Raw genomic sequence first — 16,821 nt, forward strand, 5'->3', positions numbered from 1 at the left:
TCTTTATTTATTTATTTATTTATTGTTGTTGTTTATGTATTTTGTGCTTCATAATGTGCCACGCATTTTCAATAGGACAGGTCTGGACTGCAGGCAGACCTGTCTAGTACTCACACTCTTTTCCTTCGAATCCATGCTGTTGTAACACATGCAGGATGTGGTGTGCCCTTGTCTTTTTGAAACAAGCAGGGATGTTGACTGGTTGGCAACATATATTGCTCCAAAACCTGTATGTACCAGGCGGCAACCTCCAGGTCTGAGCAGGGAGGCAAACCAGGAAGTGCCTTAAGCTGCATTCTACCGAAAATTCTAGCAGGAGGCGCTAAGTTTGGCTGCAAAAACAATCTGTCCATTAATTTCAATGCAAAATTTGAAAACTTCTCACTTGATTTATTACCTCAGAACATCTTTTTAGGGCAACACTATGGTCTCAGTCGCTAGTAAAAATCTTCTTCAAGACATTATTAATGTTAAGAGTTCTAATAATGGCCCCATTTAGAAGAAAATAGAAGATAAAGAATCATATGATTTGGGGGCGTGGCTACCTTTGATTGACAGGTCACTAACAAGGCGAGCCGTCATCTGGAGAGAAGCAGAACAATGCGTATCCACGGCAACGTGTCAATAAAGTTATATATAACGTTATATAGATATAAAAAAGAAAGTTTTGTGGTTTGGTCTCATAACTTTGATCCTTGTACTGTATTTTAACTTAATGACAGTTTATTTGAACGTTTTGTTCATTAAAAATGTCTTGTTCAGCATTTGGTTGGACTAACAGACACTCCAAGGAGTCGCTGCTCAGTTTTCTGAGGTAAGAAAGATACATTTTTTTTGTTTTGTTTTTTGTTTCATACAAATTCAAAATCATTCAAGTTCATAAAGTCATTAAAAGGTGATTTAAAATGCAATGAATAGGATGTTTAAAGGGTTTAAAAATATGTCTTAAAGATAAAATGTGTTGGTTAAAATGCATTTCCTTTTGTGGGACTTTTATTGTGAAGTATAAGGGTCTGATTTGAGGGCATTGTGGGAAATGTGAGGTCGAAATGTGAGGCCGGGTCGGTTTATTATGGTTCAGTTGCATTATGGGTCAGAGCTGTAGAGAAGAGCATGCAACTCCACAGTGATAATTCTACATGTGGTCCAAGTGGCGCACACGGTAACTTCCCTTTTATATGTTTCACGTTTATGTAAAACACTCTTAATGTGCCCTATTATGGATATTTTGTGATATATTTGAAGTTAATTTATTCCAGCCATTTCTGTTGTGCCTATGTGCTTCGGACATTACAATGATACTTATGTCATTGAGAGTTTTTCAAACTTGTACGTCTTTATTTATTATAGTTTTCACAGTATCTGCTGAAGTACAGAGAGAGAGAGAGAAATAAACCTTCAAGACATCTGTATGAATGGTGGCCATTCATTTCGCTGGCCCGGTGTAGTTACAGTCACAGATGCCTGCTTTTGACCTTTGCGCTGGAAACAATCTTGGGGATCCATTTCCTCTTTACTTTCAAAAACTATATAAGATGTGGACCAGTCAGTGTACTTTGTGTCAGTCCATCTCAGACGAGCTGAGGCCAAAAGCAGCCGGCAGTGTTTCTGGAAGTTGTTGATAAATGGATTTGCATAGTAGAGACTAATCTTGAATTTGTAGTTACAGCAACAAACTGTGTTTACTGACAACAGTTTCCCAAGACCATGCACGCAGATGGCACTAGGGACAAGGGGGATACCCCGTAAATATGTTGGTTGTTTTTACACTACAGTTCATTTTAAAATGCTTAAATAAAACATATTTGGCTTAAGACATGGAGTGGAAAAGTAACTAATTGAGTTGAAATAATTTGGTGAGCTTCGTCCCCCCAGGTCAAAAATCCCATCTGCTCCCCTGTCCAAGACCTTGTAGCAATGTCCATCATGGCGGTTGTATGCTGTGCTGTCTGAAGGATCAAAGGTCATCCATTGTTAGTTTTCAGCCTTGCCCCTTTTGATTTCTCCAGATTCTCTTAATTAAAAAAAAAATCAGTTGACTACGCTAAGCACCTTTAAACATAAATGTTCACACTGTGTAAGTGAAATAATAAACAGATGTCGAAATTCATTTTTGAAACCTCAACCCTCTGTGGTACGCATTATGATGCCAGTTAGGAAAAAAATGTTTGTTTTTTTTGTCTTAAAATAGACTAAATAAACATAATCAGAAGAAATTTTATAATTTTTATTTATTTTTTATTTTTTGGGGTTAGTTGCCCGTAGGCAACATTGTACCATAACAGTTCACAAGTGAAAATGAAAGTGAAAAAACAAGTAAAATTCATTTTAACATCATTTATTTAATAAACATGTGTAAAAGATTCAATAGCTTCAACAGGGTACAATACATGACATTTTACATTTAAAAACATTATAAAAGGGAAAAAAAACAACTTTTAAAACCGGTTTCTTGTCTGAATGTTGCCTGTAGGAAACATTGTACCATTGAACCAACGACCCGTTGAAATAAATGTCCTCAACAGTCTAAGTGTATGAAACTATCAGAAATAAAGGTTGACTCACCTATCAGTAGGAATATATTTTTCCAGATGGAAAAGGGCAGGAAATGACATTTTGAGTGATTTTTTGTGGCACAAAAAGTCTTCGAAATAGGGTTTCAATATGGTCTCCTGGAGGTCATGTGACAAATTAAAGCATTGCTATTGGTTCCCTATACTCTTCCCTCTTTTTTAAAGTATTGCATCACTCAAAAACATGCATTGTAGAAACTTGACAGGCTAAAAATGGGAATGTTGTCTGAGGGCAGAACCGTACCATAGAGGGTTAAACTCAGGGCTCTGCTGTCTTCCTTATTCTTACATTTTTTGTAGTTGTATGTACTGATGTTTTATAGCAGAGTCGTGACTAAGGCATACTTGCTTGTTCGTATGTGTTGTTGAAAGCAACAGTGTCACAACCTTACACTTCTCAACCTTCAAAAACACGCACTATGTTTGTGTGACATATGCTAGTTGTGTTGTTGTATTGTCTGGAAACTGATGTGTACAGAAGGTTACTGAGGTCATTTCCTACAAAAAAAACACACTCTAGGAGAAGCCCACTTTTTCACTTTGGTGTTGAAATTCTCATATGTTCTCACTCAGTGCAACCCTGACACCTCAAAGAGGTTTCCCTCCATCTGTAACATTTCATTTAATAGTGAAATAGGTCCTCTGAAGAGATCACTTCTGCCTGCTCTTCCCTCATGAATTTCAATGAACTGGTGGCACTTAAGTGGTTCAGCTCCACCGCCTCCTCCCTCACCAAGTGGGCCCAGAAAAACAAGCAGAACAATTAGAGTAATTTTGTAAAAGGACAAATCACAGTGCGTTCATGACAGTGAGCGAGACAGAGACTCATAAAATGAGACACTCAAAAAGAAATGGCAGGGTCTTTTATGCTATCGACAACAGCCCTGCGGTTTGTTTTGCTCTGGCTGTGCTGCATGTACCATCTGACATGTTTCTATCAGTGACCCAGTGTCTCGCTCTGAGCTCATTATGCAGCCAGATGGGAACTACAATCACCGCCCCTCTATCATGGTGGCTGTGACAAGGTCCTTGCCCTCAGAAATAAGATTCATAGTGCAGTAATATGCAGGCCTGTGTTTTTCTTCTACTTTTCATCGGAGAGATGCAAGGAAGCGATTGCTTTTGTTCTATCAAGTCAATGAGAAACATTGATTCGATGCTTTTGTCCCATGTGCGCATTTCAAATATTGGCCTTTGTGTCACCAAATGTCATCAGTAATGACTGCTGCTGCTGCGTGCGGTTGACTGTGTGCTGAACAGATATGCTTCTTGCAAAACTGAAATGTGATTGCTGCGTCCCCGGGGAATGCACTTGGAGAAGATTGTTGGAGGGTATTCAGACGAGATGTCACTATCTAATTCAAAGCCGTGGAGCCGAATTAATCACTTCTGCAAGTCAGCGTGGCACACGTTCAGACGAAGAACGGCTGCACACACTTCAAATTAATACGCTGTTCTGTCTATATCTTGAAAGGTGGTGAGTAATCACGCCCGCGGTCGCAGGGTTCGCCTTTTGTACCGTGAATATCCCTCAAAATCTGGATGCATCAACAAAACAGAGAAGCAAATTGTTTCTGCCCTTATTTTAAATATAATGACTGACTCATTTAACTTCCTCATGCAGCTACTTACAAACTTCTGTGCACTTGTCCGCTCAAATTATGTCTCAAAGCAGATGCTTTACTCAATATTCTGGCCTCCAAACATTTTGTTCCATAAACATCAAATAGAATGCTTCAAATGAAAGACGTGTAAATCCAGCAGTACTTCACCGCTGACCCTCGACTGAATTCAGAGAGAATTATTCTGCAGGATGTCAGAGTCTTTGCCACGGGCCATTTGTTTGACAGACTTTGAAGGTCTTTGCTTGAAGCTGGTTATCATACTAATGTAAAAGGTTTCCATGGTAGAGCGCAGGTCCTTCCCCAGTCTCTCAGTAGGCCTTCAGTGCCTATGTTCCCTTGAAGAAACCACTTATCATCTTCTCTGGTGGATTGCTGTTAATCTCTCCGCAGCGATGACAGACACAAAGGATTTGAGAGAATGACAGTTTTCGGAAATTAATCTCCATTAGCGCATCTTAAACACAGAAGTCATATCTATAAGCCTCATTAAAGAAGAACTCCATTTGTTGTGTTTATTTTTGGAAAAAAGGCTCCATCCGACCATCCTCGGAGCACAGGCCCAAAGGGCTTTAGTCTAATTGTTCACAAACAAATGTTGTAGAAATCCCAGTTGGTCTGTGGCTCCGTTTCCTATAAGGAATTGTTCAAAACAAAGCAAATATCTTAATTTGTTTTCTTGTTATTGTCTTTCTTTCTTCATTTATTTTGTGGCTCAGGACCATGGTCACAGAACAGACTAATTAGGCTACAGGAACTGCTGTGGCGACACAATTAACAAATATCCAATATCCTCAATAAAGTTCTTTGAAAAACAAGATTTCTCTTTCACATTGGGAATATTATTTTAATGGCTAAATTTTAACTATAAGATCTCAATTGGACTTCCTGGTTAAATAAAGGTTAAATATAAAAAATAAAAGTCCTCATTATAACTGAATCTGTAAATTATTTGTTTGATTAATTAATATTTTATTGGTAAAATCAAAAAGTAGTGAAAACTTGTGTATTTTTGTTTTAAAAATGACTGATTATTAAAGTATTTACTGATTATTTTCTGTCAATTCACTAATTGGTTCATGAATAATTGTTTCAGCCCTGTCTAGCTGCTGCACTTGAAATTTAAATGCAAGCGTATAAATTTAAACAGCAGATGTTGAAATGTATAATAATAGTTGTGATGAAAGGAAGTATACAACTTCTCAAATCCAGTGGTGGAATGTAACTAAGTACATTTAGTCAAGTACTTTACTTAAGTAACATTTTGAGGTACTTGTACTTTACTTGAGTATTTCCACTTTATGTAACTTTATACTTCTACTTCATTACATTTTAAGGTGAATATTGTACTTTTTACTCCACTTTTGACATGAAAATCATGATACATTTAAGGTGATAACATGTTTTTTGTTTTTTTAAATTAACATCATACCAGTATATGAAGTAGTTAAATGAGCCCTATCTTGACAAATGAAACATAAATATACATATACGTACATAGATGTATCAATACAATTAATCTGATAACATATTTAGAAAATATGAAACAATCAGAGTGGGTTCATTCAGCACAATATGTACTTTTAAGTACATTTTGAATGCAGGAGAGAGAGAAAAAGAGAGAAATGTTCTGGGGATCCTTTTTTAAAAGTCTGATCTAAATGGTTTTCTCTTTTATGGACAGGTGAAAAAAAGATGCTCGGATAGTCTTTCAAGGTCTCTTTTAAAAATCTGTGAAACAGGTGTGCAGGTTTTGGCAGGTTCTTCAGGATGATTTTTCCTCAGTATTTGTTGTCAAAAATGATATTCTGCTACAAGAGGCCAAAGTGCACAGCTACCAGTGGTGGAATGTAACTAAGTACAGTTACTCAAGTACTGTATTTAAGTTCAATTTCAAGGTACTTTACTTGAGTATTTCCATTTTATGTAACTTTTTAGTTCTACTTCACTACATTTTGAGGCAGATATTGTACTTTTTACTCCACTACATGTAGGTGAAAACTTTAGTTACTTTTCAAGTCGAGATTTAACATAAAAAACTTGATCAATTTAAAGTGATGAGACATTTAAAAAAATAAATAAACCTCATAACAGTATATAGTAGTTAAAATGAGCCCTATCTTCAGAAAATTAAAACACTGCTTACATAAAAGCATCAATACAAATAATCTAATAATTTATTTAGAATATATAAAACAATCTGAGTGGGTCCATTTTGCATAACGAGTACTTTTACTTTTGATACTTTAAGTACATTTTGATGCTGATACGTTTGTACTTTTACTTCAGTAAGTTTTGAATGCAGGACTTTTACTTGTGATGGAGTAATTTCACAGTGTGGTATTAGTACTTTTACTGAAGTAATGGATCTGAATACTTCTTCCACCACTGACCACTACCCCATGTTCTAAATAAGACTTCAAGCATTTGTGTTGTCTTCCAAGTTTCAATTTATCCATGCACTCTAGCCACAAGGTGCATAAATTGTGTGTTAGAAAGTTAAGGATTAGATTAGATTAGATTAGATTCAACTTTATTGTCATTGAACAGAGTATGTACCAGGACAACGAAATGCAGTTTAGCATCTAACCAGAAGAGCAGAGTAGTAAAGTACAAGGTATTTACATATGAACAGAGTGTATAAATATAGTGCAGGTATGAATTGAATATGTTAATATATACAGTGAATGAATGTTATAGAAATATATACAGTAAAGAATGTACAGTAAAGCAGCAGTGCAGGTAGATGAATGGATGATAATAAATAGTCATAAATCGTCATGGAAACCTCACTGTCATGTTTTTTTCTTCTTCTTTTGACTAGAAATGTCTCTCATGTTAGCTTTGTCCTATTTAGAGCAACAATTTTTCACACGCCTAAAAGCAATTTAGCAACAATTAAGTTCAGAAAATGGATCACAAGATTTAAGCAATTTAGCAACATTCTTTTCTCACTTGCCTCACTTGTTTTTATAATGTCAAAACAATTTTTCACAAGTGACATTTGTGCTTATGACACTAGTGACATTTTTTTTTTTTTTTTTTTACAACAAAACCTTTTTAATTGACACATTTGCAAATGCTGGTGCTATCTAATGCAATTCAAGATTATGATGTAACAAACAACAGATGTTTGTGATAAGAAAAACATCCAACAGCAGAGACTGATGCTATTTTTTTCCAAGAGGGCACTGTTGGCTCAACATTGAACCACTCCTCCCCCATCTCACTTCTCCCAACACACACATACACACACACACACACACACACACACACACACACTGAAACACACACATACTGCTCTGTGAGTTTTTTTAATCGAAGGAAAGCCCTGTGCTCTCAATATGCTGGTTGCATGCTTATCAGCTCTTCCAGGCCTAAAACTTATCCCGTAAGCAATACAGCAATTGAATACAGAATAGCTTAATTTTCGCTAGCATATTTGTTAAAAGTCATGGTGTATAATGTCACACTGAGAGAATTAGAAACACTACTTCATCTCACGATTTCACCAGGCTGTGTTTGGGAGTGACAGCTATGCTGTAGAGTGATATGCTGCTGGATGTAATGAAGCATAGACACTGTTAGTGTTGTCTCTCCTCCAACTTTCTATTTTTCTTTTACATCATGACAACCATGACTGTGTGAAGCTCCGCGCCTTCGTACACACAGAGGAGTCCAGCTGTGAAGTGGTTTGTTCTCTTTCTGCTGCACTAATGGAGGATTTATACCGAGTGAGGGGGAAATAGTGTGAGCCAAAGGGGGTTGAGGAGGAGTGCAGACTGGCAGTCAGTCAGTCTCATACACAGACAGACAGCGGCGGTGATTGACTGTCAGTCTGTAGAAACGGGAGGGAGCTTTCTGCTCTCTTCCCTGACAGGCGGCTCCACTAGTGACAGAGGAAGCCAGTATGGAGGAAGTCATCTGCATCTAAATAAAGACCGCCAATGGCTTTGTCAGACTCCATTAAGCAAATTGCCATGTTTGATAAATGCATCTACCATCTTTTTTTTTTGTACCCGTTTGTACAAATCAGCCTGAAGCAAAAAATAGCTTTTGTTTGCTTTCTTTTTTAAAAAAAAAGGAGAATGTGCAATGAGACGTGAGAAAGGATTCCACTGAAATATAATTTTGATGCAAATTATGACTGATTTGTGTATTTGTGTGATGGGTTGCCTCATATCAGGTGTGCTATGAAAAACAATCACTCTGGGCTATATGCAATAGATTCAGGTTGGTTTTTTTATTAAAATGTTGAAATTCATGATTACTTTTCCCACTGCTATTGTTAAAATGTATTTTATATTCATATGTTTGTTAGTTTTTTGCAAGCAGAAAGGCTGCAGCTGGTTGCTCCACACTGAAGTCTGAATGTTGGTCCTACCCCCCACACTGCCGCCATCCTCGTCCACAGCCTCGTCATTTCCCGTCTGGACTACTGCAACTCTCTCCTCTTTGACCTCCCTCACAAATCACTCCATAAGCTTCAACTGGTCTAGAATTCAGCTGCCCGCATCATAACAAGAACCGCCTCTATCCAAACATCACCCTGTCTTCCAACAGCTCCACTGTATTCAATACAAAGTCCTCCTGGTAACTTTCAAGGATATTCACAACCTCGCCACCCCATATCTGTCCCACCTCCTCCATGTTCCCTCAGATCCTCCATACACCTGTCTGTCCCCTCCACCCGTCTCACCATGGGAACATGTCTATGTTCCCCGGGTCCTATGTTCCCCTCTTTGTATGAGACTGGGGAATATAAGACCCTTTTTCCCCGTTTTGCCCAAAAAGGGTCCTATGTTCCCCGGTCTGTTACTTTTTCCACCATTACTGCCAAATCCCATGGCAAATAGGCCTATAGGCCTACAGGCTGTTTGACACTCATATGCAAATAGGCCTAGACGAGGAAAGATTAGGTCAGGGGTGGCAAACCTGCAGGTCTCCAGCTAACCATAAACCTAAACCTAAACCTAAACCTAACCCTAATATATGTGTGTATATAGGCATATGTGTATATGTGTGTATTTGTATATACACAAACGATATGAATTTTAATCTCAATTTTAATGACTTATGTCAGATGCATGTTTTCTTTAATCTTTCGTGTGTTTTTTTTATATGTACATAAAGAGAGATGCTTTTATACAAAATTGTTTATTCTTATGTAGTTTATGTTTTATCATTTAAAAGGCCTTCCACAGTCCCGAGTTTAGCAGCACCCAGCACTCCCTTTAAGAGAAAATATATATATAAGAAACATCTATTTATTTTAAGTAAATGGTTGGAAAACAAAAGCGGTTTATTTCATTATTTAATAATATATTCATTCTCTATGCTCCTGGGAACCAACTGCTAGCCTATGGGTTTTACTGATCCTCCCAAAAAAAACCCTGAATGTACAATATACTGTTTTATATCATTTTGCTGCTCTGCTCCCCGCCTCTGTAATTCATTACCACCCCAACTCAGAAACATTGATTCACTCCCCCATTTCAAATCACAACTCAAAACACATCTGTTTAAAACCGCCTATTCCCTCTGATGACAAATGTCCTGTCCAATCTATTGTATTGTTCTGAATTTTGTGTATTTTATTGTTGTTTCTTTTTTCTATCTTTTTTGTACAGTGTCCTTGAGTGCCAAGAAAGGCGCCTTCCAAATAAAAAGCATTATAATTATTTTTATTCGAACAAGGCAGCTAATTTTTGCAGCCTTTCCTCTCAATTAAAGTGCTAGATTGTTGCCGTGACTCTGTGGCATCATTAGAGGCAGGTCTCTGTTATCTGTCACGGCTGAAACAGCTCCAGGTTAATAGCTGCATTCACTCAGTCTACTTATTCAGCTCTGCTGCTTCCAGAGAGCCTCATTTCCCAGATATGCAGCTCCCTTCCTCTCTTTCTTCAGGGAACAGTGTTCATCAGGGTCATTCTTTCTTTCCAAGAAATATATTTAATCGACAATTTTAGTATCTATTAGAATCTCTAGTGTTGTAAAATGAATGATAATACAGTAACAGAGGTAGAGCGGGAACTTTTAGTTGATTAGCTTGCAGAAAGTGTCTGTTTTCTCAATTTTTTTTGCTTTTTTTGTTTTGTTTTTTATTTATTCATCTATTAATATTTAAACTTGTTTTTTTTGTTGTTTTTTTACTTGCTTGCATGTTCGAAATAAAGACAATCAATCAATCAATCAATCAATCAATCAATCAATCAATCAATCAATCAATCAATCAATCAATCAATCAATTAATTAATTTGTTGATCAGAAAAATAATAATAATAAGCAGCTAGTTTTTATTATGCCAAACATTTGATGGATCTAACCTAGTTTTTCTTACATGGAAACTGTCTTCCTCCCAAAAACAACACTATAGCTTTTTTATACAAGCAACTTATTAAGACCCAAATTAAATTTTGTTGTCAGGTTGCAGTCTCTAGTCACTGTAGTAATTATAACCGGCTCAGTACTATGCAGAAGCCTGTTTTGATAACGGACACTTTTATTTTGAAAGGATGAAAAGACACTTCCTGTCGATTGTAAAAAAAAATAATAATTAAAAACTCAAGTGAGATTTTACTGTAAAGCATATATTTTCTTATATATAAAAGGTTAGTTTCCACAGTAATCTTGCATAATTAAGTGTGTTTTGTGTTTAAACAAATTTTGGATAAAAATTAAACCTAGTAATTCATGCTAACAAGGTTTGATACAGTAAGCTATTTTTGCTCAATTTAATACTCTTGTAGCTTTATCTTACTTAATTCTCAGCTCGTTGGCTTATTGACGTACGACCGCAGAACTGAACGCTCGGCGTGTTTCAGTTCAGTGATACTGATACGCAGTCAGAGATAAAAATTAATATTAAAAAACCCACAATTAAAAAGTCCACATGATCAACTAAATGTATTATTCCCATTTCTAGTTATAACAGACACATGACTTTAACCCAGGAGACCGCTGTTTGTGTCCCATGTCGCTTACTAACAATAGGAAACGCTTCTCTGGGTCATTAGAGGGAAGGAACAAACAGCCTATGTGGTCACATGGGTTGCAGGACTTCTTGTTTACATGACAGTAAACAGTAAAGGGTTTTGGCCTGCTGCTGAGACAAAACCAGATGGGGTATTTTTCACAGTTTTATCGCTTATACAGGTGCATCTCAATACACAACATTTCCATATTAAACATACTTTTTAAAATGTGTCTTTTGTAATATACTTTTTTTTGAGACACTGATTTTTAGGTCTTCATTAAATGTAAGCCATAATCATTATAATTAGGAGAAATTAAATAAATTAAGACATGAAACATTTCATTCTGTGTGTAATGGATCTATATAATGTGTCATTTCCACTTTTTGAATTGAATTACTGACATATATAACATTCTCTTTGATATTCTAATTTATTGAGATGCACCTGTAGATGAGTTCCTGTAATATCTATCTATATTCTTTTATTATGATACTTTAAAGGTACTCTGAGGAGGGTTTTTAATAACATTTTTTTACCATTAGTAGTGCTACGGAGCTACGGAGTTCTAGTTTTGTTTTTGTCACACTTACATGCACGCAAACAGTAATAATGTGTTCACAATGCTAAAGAAGAAAAAAAGACTACAAGCCTGCAAAAAAACCTAATGGTTAGAATACTAAAATATTAACATGATAAATATTAACAATATAAACTTTTCTATGATATTCAAATTTATTGAGATGCACCTGTCTCTCTCTCTCTCTCTCTTCATTTCAATGCACCTCGGAGCTGCTTTCTTTGATAATGCTGTTAATTAGCTTGAAACCTTATCCACAATTCCACAGGAACATCTGATTGTCTGTAATGATTTCAAATTATCATTTGGGATATATATATATATATATACATATATATATATATATATATATATATATATATATATACATATATATATATATATATATATATATATATACATACATATATATATATATATATATATATATATATACATACATATATATATATATATATATATATATATATATATATATATATATATATATATATATATATATATGAATCAACAATGAATTGATAATGAAGAAATCATTACTTGCAGCCCTACATGTAAGAAAAGCAAAACAAAGAACTCACAGACAATCAGATGTTCCTGTGGAATTGTGGATAAGGTTTCAAGCTAATTAACAGCATTATCAAAGAAAGCAGCTCCGAGGTGCATTGAAGTGTGATGCTGAACTGTGAATCCATATGTTAACACCTGAGAACTTAGCTTAGCTCCTCTCACCTCCTAAGCTGTCATCAACACCCCCGACACAGACATAAAAACACCATCAGGACCTCCAGGAGATTGGACGACCTGCTATCTGAGATGTGCCTTCAATACTGATAATTCAAAGTGATACCTTGTCCTGGTTGGAGAACAAAAAAGCCCCGGGGCAGCAGCGGAGAAGAAAAAAGAGTAAGTCAAATCAGACCTATTAAGTGGATTACGAGTTATCTGCAGCACAGCGTGTAATTGGTTTTGTGTTATCGTTGTAACGTCAGATAGGTGCTAATTGAAAAGCCAGTTTATTAGTGGGTAGACAGCCTTCAGAGGGTTGGGTTGTGGTTTAAAGGTCTTGTTTCAGATAGCCTCCCAAATGATTATAGATAATAGACTGCTCCTATTGAAGCTTGCAGCTCTCTCAGATGTTATTCCCCTGTCAGTTTTCTGCTGATTTCATCCTCACTTTGCCTGCGAGTCTTGTGAGAATAGAGCTCAGTGTAGCCGTAATAATATGTTTCATTCTGAAGTTAAGATTTTATTCATACTCTTCAGCATTTTTATTTTTTGTAGCTCTGCAGGGCTCTTACAATAGCGCCATTCTTATGTACTTGACAAAAGCAATCTGTCTGAGGCCAGTGTGAGTCATGAGGCAAAACAAGCAAACACTGCAGTCCTCCAATCTATTTTCTGGGGCTTCTTGTGAAAGCCAGAGACAGACATTGTCTTAGAAATACTACTTTTATTATTTTCAGTAGCTCTGTCTGTAATTTGAAAGGTGTCTTGATGCAGATGAAGTGTTTGGAAGAAGACAGTGAACATCCACACAGAGAGAGAGGAGGGAGGGACTCCAGATACTATAATGATGCTGCCAAGTTGTTTGAATTTTGGCATACAGGTTTTTACATGGCAGCGGTTGATTTACGGCTGCCAGACCTCTTTGGCCATGACCGGTGCGAAAGAATAAGAGATGAAAAATGCCTCCGTCTAAAACTCAAAGCACATAATCCTTAAATCTCAGACAAAGCTGCAACAATGTGAGAGATGAGAAACAAACAAAACATCTGTGGAGGCTGCGAAAGGTTCTGCTCGTCACATTGTCAGACCAACAGAAACAGCAGGCCCCCGGCCCTTTTGATGATGACTGACGGTATACAGTTGGAGACACGCAACGAGAGCTCGGGGGATTTCTCTGAGGTCGTGTAACCTCATGGTAAAGCTCCTCAAACGAGCTGTGTGTCCTCACAGTGCTGCAGATGGCACAAAATGAGCTGCCGTCCTCACTATTCCAACACAGAGAGAGCTGAGGTGCTCAACTAGCGGCTCTGCCTCCGTCTTTCATCTCTCACATCTGCACATTTCTGAAACAGTGAGTGAGTGGTGTAGAGCGGCAGGAGAAATCTTTATCCTGCCATGACATCCACTGCTGACAAAATCTTTCAAAAAAGAGAGCTGTCGAGAAGGCAGTGTTCCCTCTATGCAAGTGGGCTATTCAAGATTCACCTTTTTTTTGGGATGCTGCTGCTGCTGCTTTCTTTCAGTGCTGATGGGTGCAGATGGGGTGCCTCAAGTCTGGCTGTGAGAAGTAGAAATACCATAGAAGTGTGTGCATCCTCTGCTGATGCATGCGGCTCGCTAGCATGCATAATTCAAAGATTGAATGCAGTAAAGATGATGTGCCTGACTCACAGTGGAGGATGGACCGCCACCACCAACTCTCATAGTTTCCCCAACACTGCGTGAAGTCTGCATTAACCAGTCAACAAAAGTTGTAGTGGCAAACGTAGATCTCAATTCTAAAGCCACTCGATTGATGTAGCGCTCTCGCCTCACAGCTAGAAGGTCCTGGGTTTGATTCCCGCCAGGACGCTGTGGCCGTTGGAGGCGTGTCCCCAGCTCCATGTCTCCGGTGTCCGCAGAGCTGGTCGGTGTCGGCAAAAGGGCCTTTCTGTTTGGAGTTTGCATGTTCTCCCCGTGTCCCCCGAGGATCCCCTTACAGGGACCTCTCACAAAAACATGCATTGATCCTTGTCGCTAAGGAACCGGTGGCAATAACGTGATCCTCCCACGCGCTACGTCCCACCGGGGAATCTTCCCCTGTCAGGTGTCAAGAAGCGGCCTGCTAACTCTGCATGTATCGGAGGAAGCATGTGGCTAGTTCAGGGCTCTCCCCAGGCCGACAGAGACGAGGTAGCGCCCCCAGGATCATGTCGTAGGACAAATTGGGTGATAAAATAAAATGGGTTACAAAATCGTGGGATAAAAAATAAAGCCACTCGATTTATTAGCAGTAGGGTGGTGCAGCTGGCTCGACTCGTATGTTACTGTTTTGTGTTCCTTCACAAACCGAATTTTACCGTATTTCCTCAATTTAAATCCGGGCTCCTATTAATGGCCGGCCTCATTTAGTAACCGGGTGTAAAAACAATTTTCAGTAAATAAAAGCCGGCCTCTTTTATAAGCCGGGTGTCTTACCGGTGTTATGTCAAAGTCTGTTGCCCCGTCGATATGTGTCCCCCTTACCTTAACCTGCACCAACCTGACCCCTGACCCCAACCAGTCCTCCTTTAAGTTGTTAACATGACCCCAAGTTTACCTTAACCCCAAACAGTTCTCTCTACAAGGCCCAACCTTAAACTGAAATCCTAACTCCAACCGCAGAGGTGATGCTACGGAGAACACCATTCAGGAAACATCATTTGACGGGTAACAGATTTCAACACAACACCTGTATTTTGAAGTTTTGCCACACGAGTTAGTACTGTAGGTAAATATGGTTGTTTCTCCTGCTGTCCTAGTCATTCTCTGTAAAGTTGAGCTGTTTACGCATGTTCTTCTGGGCTTTTTAGTAGTTTAGACATTTTAAATCCTGCTTCAAATGAATCTTCAGCGTGCTGTTCATTGTTTGTTTACATCTGAGTACTTCCAATATGGCCGACGTCCAGGTAACTGGCTACAATGCGCTGTGTAAAACAAAGTGCCGGTCGGAGCTGCTCTGATTTTAATTTTTTTAATAAAAGCCTCCTTCAAATAATAGCCTGCCCCTATTATTAGCCGGGTCACAAACTGATTTTTTATTAATAGAAGCCCCAGCTACTATTTGAGGAAATATGGTATTTCTCGTTGTTGAATCCAGGTATTTCCATTAATACACACATCATTCCAAGCTTCTCTTGGTTTTCACAACATCAGGAAGTAACGGTAACATCTGAAAGTGACGGTCAAAAAAACTTTTTTCCCTGTACCTCTTACCGCTCTGCTAATCCACGTTTTTACCTTTTAGAAAGTCCTTCAGAATAATGCAATGTGCATGAGCAGCACCTACCTCAGGTGCTGTGTTAAATTTGACAACTATGCAATAAATGTCATAACACAACCAAAACCAATATAAAACACGCTGTAATCTACAATAAAAATCTCAACTTTCTTTAACATAATATTGGCTCCTACAAAAGTAATTTTTCATTCGAGCCATTGGTTACACTGGGCTAACTCCCACCAGCACCAGTAACCATGACTAAAAAGTATAAAACGTGTGATCTTTGTGATGTTATTATTTCTTGCAATCGATGCCAAAATAGCAATGCAGCTGGCTTTCTGTTTACCTCACAACAGAGAGGATCTATTCACACCCTCAGCAGTAAATGTCAGCTACCATTTAGGGCGTATATCCAGAAAATGAAGGTTTATTGAATTAGCCTTGTCTTTAAAGTGAATTGCAGTTGATTGTCACATTCACTTTCATTCAGCTGGCTATGCTTTTATCACCAAATAGTGTTAGCAGCACACAGAGCGTCTGTAGGCTGAGCTAATCTTCTTTTGCTTCAGCCCTGAAAGGTAGCCTCCACTCCACAGAATTACACTCACAATGAAAGATCGTTTTAACGGTGACATGCCAAACTGGAGGAATTGGTTTGGTGTATAAAATGTGGCTGAATGCATTTAAGATCCCTTGTTGATCCTTGTTTTGGCTTTAAAGAAACTGGCGACAAACAGCTGCTAATAGAGGCTGTCTCCAAATGCAGATTATATCTGAAGTGATTCAGAAAGCTTAAAACTTCTCTGAAGACATTCAGGCTTGAGGTAAACAAGCTGCCTGACAGGTGCAGCTAATCGTAAGTACAAAATGCATTGAGTACCGGCCAGCCTGTCTCTGTTTCATTGTGTACCTGTTAGTAGAGAAATACCACAGCCAGACAAGGAGACACAGTGGATAACCATAACCACTTAGCATTGATTGACATTTTCAAATTAAAAGATGTCTTGATATTCAGGTTTAAACTGGGATACATATGGTTGAAAAGTTGCAGGCTTAGTTACATATAGTCATTTTAAAAGAACTAGTGCAGTGCCCGTAGGAA

The sequence above is a fragment of the Centropristis striata genome, chromosome 10 (genome assembly GCF_030273125.1).
Source record: "Centropristis striata isolate RG_2023a ecotype Rhode Island chromosome 10, C.striata_1.0, whole genome shotgun sequence".
Lineage (NCBI taxonomy): Eukaryota > Metazoa > Chordata > Actinopteri > Perciformes > Serranidae > Centropristis > Centropristis striata.